This window comes from Mus pahari, chromosome X (genome assembly GCF_900095145.1).
Source record: "Mus pahari chromosome X, PAHARI_EIJ_v1.1, whole genome shotgun sequence".
NCBI classification, from domain to species: Eukaryota; Metazoa; Chordata; class Mammalia; order Rodentia; family Muridae; genus Mus; species Mus pahari.
Window position 1 is genome coordinate 124,234,554 of NC_034613.1, and position 8,879 is coordinate 124,243,432.

An 8,879-nucleotide genomic window follows, 5' to 3' on the forward strand; every position below is an offset into this window, starting at 1 on the left:
TTCATTGGAGCTTTATTCATAAGAGTGACAAACTGTAAACTACTTAGATGTCCCTCCACCAAAGACTGGATGAAGAAGAGTATTCACACTAAGCTACACCATTGAGCTATATTCCTACATTGCTAGAATTTGAATAACAGTACAAAAAAAAAAAAAAAGAAGAAGATGCAGCACATTTACACAATGGCGTGTTAGCTCTTAAAAAATAACATTATGGGCACTTCTGGCAAGCCAAAATGGCTGCAGCTGTTCAGGACTCAAGTGTGAGCCCAGAGGAAAACCCAAAGCATTCCCCCAAAGGAAATGAAGAAAAACATGAAGCTAGGAGCCAAGGCTGCAATGTCAAAGCTAGAAGATAAAGGTCAGACTCTTCTGATGGAGAAGGAAGCTGTGAATCAGAGCTGGACCACCCAGATGATGGAGCTGTAGAAGCAGACAGTGAGGAAAATGTTGAATCCTGTGAGGAAGAAAATGAACATGCTGCTGAGTCCAATGCTGGAACTAATTTGGGCTGAACAGATGCATGGCAAAAATCCTTAACAAAAAGACTCCTAAAAGCAAATCCACCATCCTCACCAAAACAAGAGCTCGGGAAGGAGAAGGAGAAGGTAAAGCAGGAGAAGCTGGATAAAAGGAAGCAGCTTGATAAGAAGCAGGAGTGGGAAATGCTTTGCAGAGTGAAGCCAGATGTTGTCAAAGACAAAGAGGCAGAGAGGAACCTTCAGAGGATTTAGACAAGGAGTGTGGTGCAGCTCTTCAATACTGTTCGGAAACACCAAAGGAATGTTAGTGAAAAGGTTAAGGATGGAGGAGGCTCCATCCTGAAGAGAGCAAAGCTGATGTCAACTGTTTCCAAGAAGGATTTTGTCAGAGGAATGGATGGTACAAGTGAGAACAGTCCTACTGGGAAGAGCCCCAAAGCCAGACAGACTGAAGTCAAATCAGAAGAGAGGCCAGGGTGGAAGATTCTGAGAGATTTCATGATGGGAGGCAGCATGAAGGACTGGGACAAGGAGAGCAAGGGTGAAGAACCTGTGGACAGCAGGGCAGGGTCTGTCAGCCACTGAGCAGACAGACATGACCATCCAACTCTGCTGTAAAAGGCACTGATGGTTGGTAGCCTGAGGCTATCTGCTAAATGGCAGGACTTCCTGAGAACCTGTGCTCTAGGGTTTCTCATGTGTAGACTGTATTAAATTTGTATTTTTAGTTCTTACATAAATTTAACCTATTTTTCTAAAATATTTGTCAAAGAAATGTTTTGTTTTTGTTTTTGTTTTTGTTTTTGTTTTTGAGCAGTAAGATGTTCATTTCTCTAGGATCTTTTCCTGTCGATACATGCTGACCATATACCAGTCTTTCTAAAATGTGGTCCCACTTATAATGAAAATGAACTTGATATGAAAAAAATAACATCATGAAAATTTGAGACAATTTTGGATAGAACTTGAAAAGATGATCCTGAGTGAGGCAACCCAAACCTAGGAAGAAAAACATGGTATGTACTTATTTATAAGTGGATATTAGCTATAAAATAAAAGAAAATAATGCTAAAATTTACAGTCCCAGATAGGTTAAGTAACAAGGAGGGCTCTAGGGAGAGGAGTATACATAGATATTCCAGAGAGGGGAAAATTGACTTTGTGGGTGGACTTTGGGCTGTTGAGGACAGAAAAAAGGAGAGAATATTTTAAGAGTGCTGGGAGAGACTTACTGGTATTGGGGGTTATTTCAAGGGTGAGGTAGAAACCTAATGAAATGCAAACTCTCAGGAACCTACAAGGGTGACTCTAGGGAAAACATCTAGGACTGGAGGACATGGCACTTTAACCAGCCAAGTTCTGTAACCAGGCAAGGCTTCCAAAGTAAGGGTTGGGACATCAACTGAGACACAGAACCTTCAACTTACAATTTGTCCAGCCTGAAATATTTGCTTGGGTAAAAATGGCACAGAGTTCACAGGAGAAGCCAAGCAATGACTGGTGCAACTTAATACCCATGCTATGAGAGGGAGCACTGCCTAGAGGTCCAGAAACCAGAGGTTGATTAACTCAGAGAACTAGGACAAAACCAAATATGCTGCCCCCAAAGTCAATGAAATGATGCCTAGTGATATTCTGTTATACTCATAGATTGATGCCTAACCTAATTATCAAAGTGGCTTCACCTGGCAACTGGTGGAAACAGATGAAGAGAACCATAGTCAAACATTAGGCAGAGTTTGGGGAATGCTACAAAGAGGTAGAGGAAGGACTGGAGTACCTAGGAGTGGTCAAGGACACCACAAAACAAAGGCCCATAGAATCCAGGCCCATAGGAGTTCACAGAGGCTAAACTGAAAACCAGAGGGTCTGTCTGGAACTAAATATACATTAAGGACATGGAGCTTGATGTTCTTGTGGGACTCCTAACCGTGGGAGTAGGGGCTGCCCCTGACCCTTTTGTTTGCTTTTGGGACCATTTCCTCCTGCTGGGTTGCCTAGTCTGGCCTTGATATGAGGCAGTGGGCCAGGTCATATTGCAATTTGTTATGTCATGTTCCATTGATATCCCTGAGATCTTTGCCCGTTTCTGAAGAGAAAAAGAGGCAGAGTGGGTCTGGAGGAGGACGAAGGAAGAGGGAGGTACTGGAAGAGGAGGAGGTGCGAGAACCTGTGGTACATGAGAGAAACTTCAAAAAATAATTGAGGAAATATTTCTCTTTTTTAATATTAAAATGTTCTAGTGAAAATGCCATTAAAAACTACTATATAGAATTACAGTTATTTTCAAATATATTTCACTGTGTTAATTTAGCTATTTATACTAGATATGAATCAAGATCAATGAATTCTCTACTAATTACTCAATGATCAAAGATAGTGTAAAGATCAGTAATGATAATCTCTTAAATTTCACTAAAGTTCATTCAAAGGGATGCTCTTAAGAAAGTCAACTCAGAGGCCTTACATTTTGGACCTACAAAAGGTACCCTGATTTTATTGCTTCTATGGTATGTTTAATTTTATATTGAAGTAAATATATAATGTAATATTTTAAAAGAGTGAATTTAAGCTTTAAAATTACTTCAAGGTTTTTCACTGGCATCTATATTCATTTACTTTAAGTAAATATATAATGTAATATTTTAAAAGAGTGAATTTAAGCTTTAAAATTACTTCAAGGTTTTTCACTGGCATCTATATTCATTTACTTTAAATATTTATTTACATACTGTGATATATAAGATTTCTGAGAGCAAAAAAGACTAGAGTCAGTTTCTGTGCATAAAGAAATCATCTAATAAAAGTGATCTTAAATCTAGCACAGTATTTTTGTTGGCCTGGGAATTAAAGCCAGAATATTGCACATGCTATCTAAATACTATTATCAATTGACATTCAATGCTGGCATTCATATATTTTTTTTTTATTTATCAGAAGTCTCTAGAGCAGAGGTTCTTAACCCATTGTGAGTTGCAACCTTCTTTCAAGGGTCACATATCAGATATCTTGCATATCAGATATCTTGCATATTAGATGTTTACATTACAATTTATAACAGTAACAAAATTGCAGCTATGAATCACATGAAAAGCAATTAAATAATTTTATGGTTGGGGGTCACCACCAAATGAGGAACTGTATTAAAAGGTTGCATATCAGGAATACTGAGAACCACTGCCTTAGTTAAAAAGAATGGCTAGAAATTAAAACATACATAAGCATTTGTTAGATCAGCTTATAAGTTCAAAATAGTAACAACAGCTTTTTTGTAATTTACATGAGACTGAGTGCCCAGTAGTTTTTGTGTCCTAGGGGCCAAACACCTCTGTAGTCCCAATCTGAAAGTGAAGATCTACAGACTTCCTGCAGAGTCACTGGTCCTTGGTTTCCATAAGAAGACTGGAAACAGTGATTCTAATATTAGCCAAAGAATCAGCAGCAACAGCAATGGGGAAAATAACTCAGCAGCAAAAGATAAGTCAGAAAGCAGTAGATGAGATAAATAGCTCTCTGGAACTGACTGGCCTGACAGCCTAGCTGAATCAATGAACTACAGGATCAATAAGAGACTCTGTGGACATTAACAGAGGAAGACATGCCACATAGATCCCATTCTTCCATATACATGCATATACTCATGCACGCATCCATGAATACATAAATATACATATACCCCACATAAACAAGTATGCAGTAATATGACATTGAAATGCAAATAGGATATTGAATGGACTAATTTACAGAGGGTGAAAATTTGAACTAACTTTTCATGATTAGTTTAATGTTCTAGGTAATATGGCATGATGTGCACGTTAAAATTATTCCCGGGATCCTCCAATTCTCTATTCAAAAAAACCAAAACAAACAAAAACAAAAACAAAAACAAAAGCAGTAATACAGCAGTGAGAGATTTTTATACCTAAATAACCCATTCCTTTTAGAGTATCTGAATTCCAATGTGAGAAAATATGAACATCTTGTTTAATCTGTTATTTTTTCTTTTTAAAATGAAAACAATCATATCACATCCCAGTCTTTCTCTCTCCTCACTCAAATCCCCTCCATGCCCTTCTTAACATCTCACCCCTTGATAGCCTTTTTCTCTTCCTTATTATTGATAATAGCACAGAAGCTTCTGTTGCTATGAGGGATTTACAACCGGGAGCTTTCATCCCATTTTCAGACTAAATTGATTTGTTTTCGTTTTTGTTTTATAATTGGAGCATACAACAGTTCCGTCAGTAGGATCTTACCATCTAGTTCCGGTTGGGCAGTAAAACCAGTATTGTCTCTACTGATCTGATGACCTCAGGGGACTTCTTGGTCGTCCTCTCCTAGGAAGGGTGCCCAAGCCTGGATCTGGGATTTGTATTTAATAACCTAATCCTTCTGGAAGCAGTTTTATCTGTCTGCACAGAGAACCTCCTCTCAAACTGTTTGTAAATTAGTTTACTAATCATCATATTTCCTTATGCTTTTACACGCATCATTAAGTTTAATTGACATCCAATCTGCTATTTTTGGTAGGTTTCTCATAAACTGCATGTACAAAGTGAAAAACTTAGACTTGAAGTTTAAAGTTTGATGAATTATCACAAAATATACACATTTTCATCACAAAATCAACACAACTGATGGACTGGACTATTATTAATCATCCTTATATTTCCTTTGTGTTTACCTAATGAGTAAAGATGTTAAAATCTTTTTTCATATGATTAACCATTTAGATATAGTGCTGTTTATTTTGTTTTTTTTGAAAATAGATTTTTGAACTATTATTTTGTCAGATTTACTCATATTCACTTGTTTTCTTTGTACTTATTTGTAACAGTTCTTGAATAGGAATAGTTGTTGTTATAATATTGGAGTTTGTTACAGATATGTTCCTATAATATCTATACTTTTATAAATAATTTCTACATGTATATATGTATACAATTTATATAAAATACCTTTCATTTTACATTTTAATGATGCCCTGTAATCCGTAAAAGTTTTACATCTTAATGTGATATTATTTATCTCTTCTTAATGGCTTGTACTTCTTATATCCTATTAAAATGATCTTATTCTAGTTGAATGTAAACATTTTTCTATGTAACCACTGATTAAGTATATTTTAAATATTTTCTTAAGTCCCCATTTGATCAGTTTTATATTTTGATGACTATTTTTTCTCTACCAAGAACTGATTCCACATAGGTATCAAAAAATTACCCTTGATTCTGGGTTACAGATTTTCTTTTTATTGCACTTGAGTCTTAGGGTGAGAATGCCAAGTATTTTATGTAACAAATTGAGACTGGGATTTGTCTGACATTTATTTTATGGTCAGACAGGTTTGTAGCATTTGAAAGAAAAGTGACTATCCTTCCCATACAGTAAATTATCAATTATCAGACAGGATCTGGCACATTCAAGGTAATATGGCCGTAATAGGGAAGAAAGTGGGGGAAAGCCTCGAAGATATGGGCACAGGGGAAAAATTCCTGCATAGAACAGCAATGGCTTGTGCTATAAGATCAAGAATTGACAAATGGGACCTCATAAAATTGCAAAGCTTCTGTAAGGCAAAAGACACTGTCAATAAGACAAAAGGGCCACCAATAGATTGGGAAAGGATCTTTACCAATCCTAAATTAGATAGGGGACTAACTAATATCCAATATATATAAAGAACTCGAGAAGGTGAACTCTCAAAATCAAATAACTCCATTAAAAAAATGGGGCACAGATCTAAACAAAGAATTTGCAACTGAGGAATACTGAATGNCTGAGAAGCACCTGAAAAAATGTCCATATCCTTAATCCTAAGGGAAATGCAAATCAAAACAACCCTGAGATTCCATCTCACACCAGTCAGAATGGCTAAGATCAAAAATTCAGGTGACAGCAGATGCTGGTGAGGATGTGAAGAAAGGGGAACACTCCTCCATTGTTGGTGGGATTGCAAGCTTGTACAACCACTCTGGAAATCAGTCTGGCAGTTCCTCAGAAAACTGGACATAGTACTACCGGAGGATCCAGCAATACCTCTTCTAGGCATATATCCAGAAGGTGTTCCAACTGGTAATAAGAACACATGCTCTACTATGTTCATTGCAGCCTTATTTATAATTGTCAGAAGCTGGAAAGAACCCAGATGTCCCTCAACAGAGGAATGGATCCAGAAAATGTGGTGCTCAGCTATTAAAAACAATGAATATATGCAACTCCTCAGCAAATGGATGGATCTAGAGGGTATCATCCTGAGTGAGGTAACCAAATCACAAAAGAACTCACATGATATGTACTCAATGATAAGTGGATATTAGCCCAGAAACTTAGNATATGTAAGATACAATNTGCAAAACACATGAAACTCAAGAAGAATGAAAAATAAAGTGTGGACACTTCGCTCCTTCTTAGAATTGGGAACAAAACACCCCTGGAAGGAGTTAAAGAGCCAAAGTTTGGAACTGAGATGAAAGGATGGACCATCCAGACAGAGACTGCTACACCCAGGGATTCATCCCACAATCATCTACCAAATGCAGACACTACTGCATACTCCAGCAAGATTTTGCTGAAAGGACCCTGAAATACCTGTCTCTTGTTAGGCTGTGCCAGTGCCTGGCAAACACAGAGGTAGATGCTCACAGTCAACTATTGGATGGAACACAGGGCCCCCTATGGAGGAGCTAGAGAAAGTACCCAAGGAGCTGAAGGGGTCTGCAACCCTATAGGTGGAACAACAATATGAACTAACCAGTACCCCCAGATCTTGTGTCTCTAGCTGCATATGTAGCAGAAGATGGCCTAGTCAACCATCATTGGGAAGAAAGGCCCCTTGGTCTGCAAACTTTATATGCCCCAGTACAGGGGATTACCAGGGCCAAGAAGTGGGAGTGGGTGGGTAGGGGAGCAAGGGGCAAGTAGAGGGGGATTTTGGGATAGCATTTGAAATGTAAATGAAGAAAATGCCTAATCAAAATTGGGGGGAAAAGAAAATATCTAATAAAAATACATAATAAAAATTATCAATTATCAGCATTATGATCCTGAGTGCTTGCTGATTAGTGGCAGTTGCTACTGTTGATGGGTGTCTACAACTATATTCCTACTTGTCCTCCTTTGCATTATATATTTTGGTTATGTTCAATCCACCTCAAATAGTGTGGGTTTATCTTTCTCTATAAGTCATCCAACAGTCTGGGCTTATGGATATTTATTACACTAGTGGATGGTGCAACTCAGCTTGACCCAGTGTATCCACTGGGAGATCTTTCAGAGGACTCAGTGTCCCTTCAGTACCACCATGATTTTGAATTGCCTTTTTAATTTTTGAAAGTGTTGTATTTTATAGACTTATATTAGGATATTCTCTGACCCAACTTTTATTTCCCCAAGGAATTCAAGATCTTTTTTGATAGAAAGATATTAGAAACAAAGTTTTAGATCCTCCCAATACTCATTGCTGTTAGGAAACATTGCTACAACATCTTAATTACTTGCTTCTAGCATGTATGATATACTGTTGCATAAAATCAAAATGCCAAATGCACTCAAAACATAGAGTCAACAGCAAGCTATGACCTGTAAGTAGGCTTTTCAAACTTTAGTTCTGAGATATATGAAATGAATGAATCTGCAAATCAACTCATCTAAATCCATGCATGTATCTATACTTAAAGTAGTATTGAAAGGGTCCTATTTTTTATATACTATTCCACATTATCTCAATGGTTTGGGCCTTTGATTTTGAACATCATGCTTTATAGCAATAAAAATGTATTAAATTAGAAAGACTAACTGCATTGAAGAACATAATGTTAAGAGTAATTCTAGGTAAGTGAGATGGTTAGATGGCTCAAAGTATTTGATACACTAGCCTGACTACCTTGATTAGATCTTTGGAATCTATGGTAGATAGGAATTGATTCTCAAGATCTGTACTCTGGATCCCGCACCTTTCTCGCCAGAGGAGAGGTGTCCACCAGGGAGGATTCTCACTGCCTGAGCTGGTAAGAGAGACATCTTTGCCATCTTTGCTCTGGTGAGTTGCCGGGAGAGGGTGGCCTGCAGAAGCAACACCACTTCTGGAAAAGATCCCTTTTCTGTCTCTAGACATACTAGCACCTTCCCCACCAGAGGAGAGGTGTCTGCCCAGGAGGGCTCTCACTGCCTGAGCTGGTTGGGGAGCCATCTTTGCTCCAGTTCACCTAAGTTCCAGTCCGCACTGGTGAGAGTGTGGACTGCAGAAGCTACACAGTTTTGGGACAGATAGAAGCAACCTAGCTTCTGGGACAGAACCTGTTTTGGGCTCCAGACATTTGGGGACATTCCTCTCCAGAGGAAAGGTGGCCACCTGTGAGGGCTCTGTCTGCCAGAGGAGGTGAGAGAGTCATATTG

General features: G+C 38.1%; 1 pseudogene; it reads left to right on the forward strand.

Annotated features, from left to right (window-relative positions):
- The first annotated feature begins 236 nt into the window (after positions 1-236).
- Positions 237-1,067, forward strand: LOC110314557 (annotated as a pseudogene).
- The last annotated feature ends 7,812 nt before the right edge of the window (positions 1,068-8,879 follow it).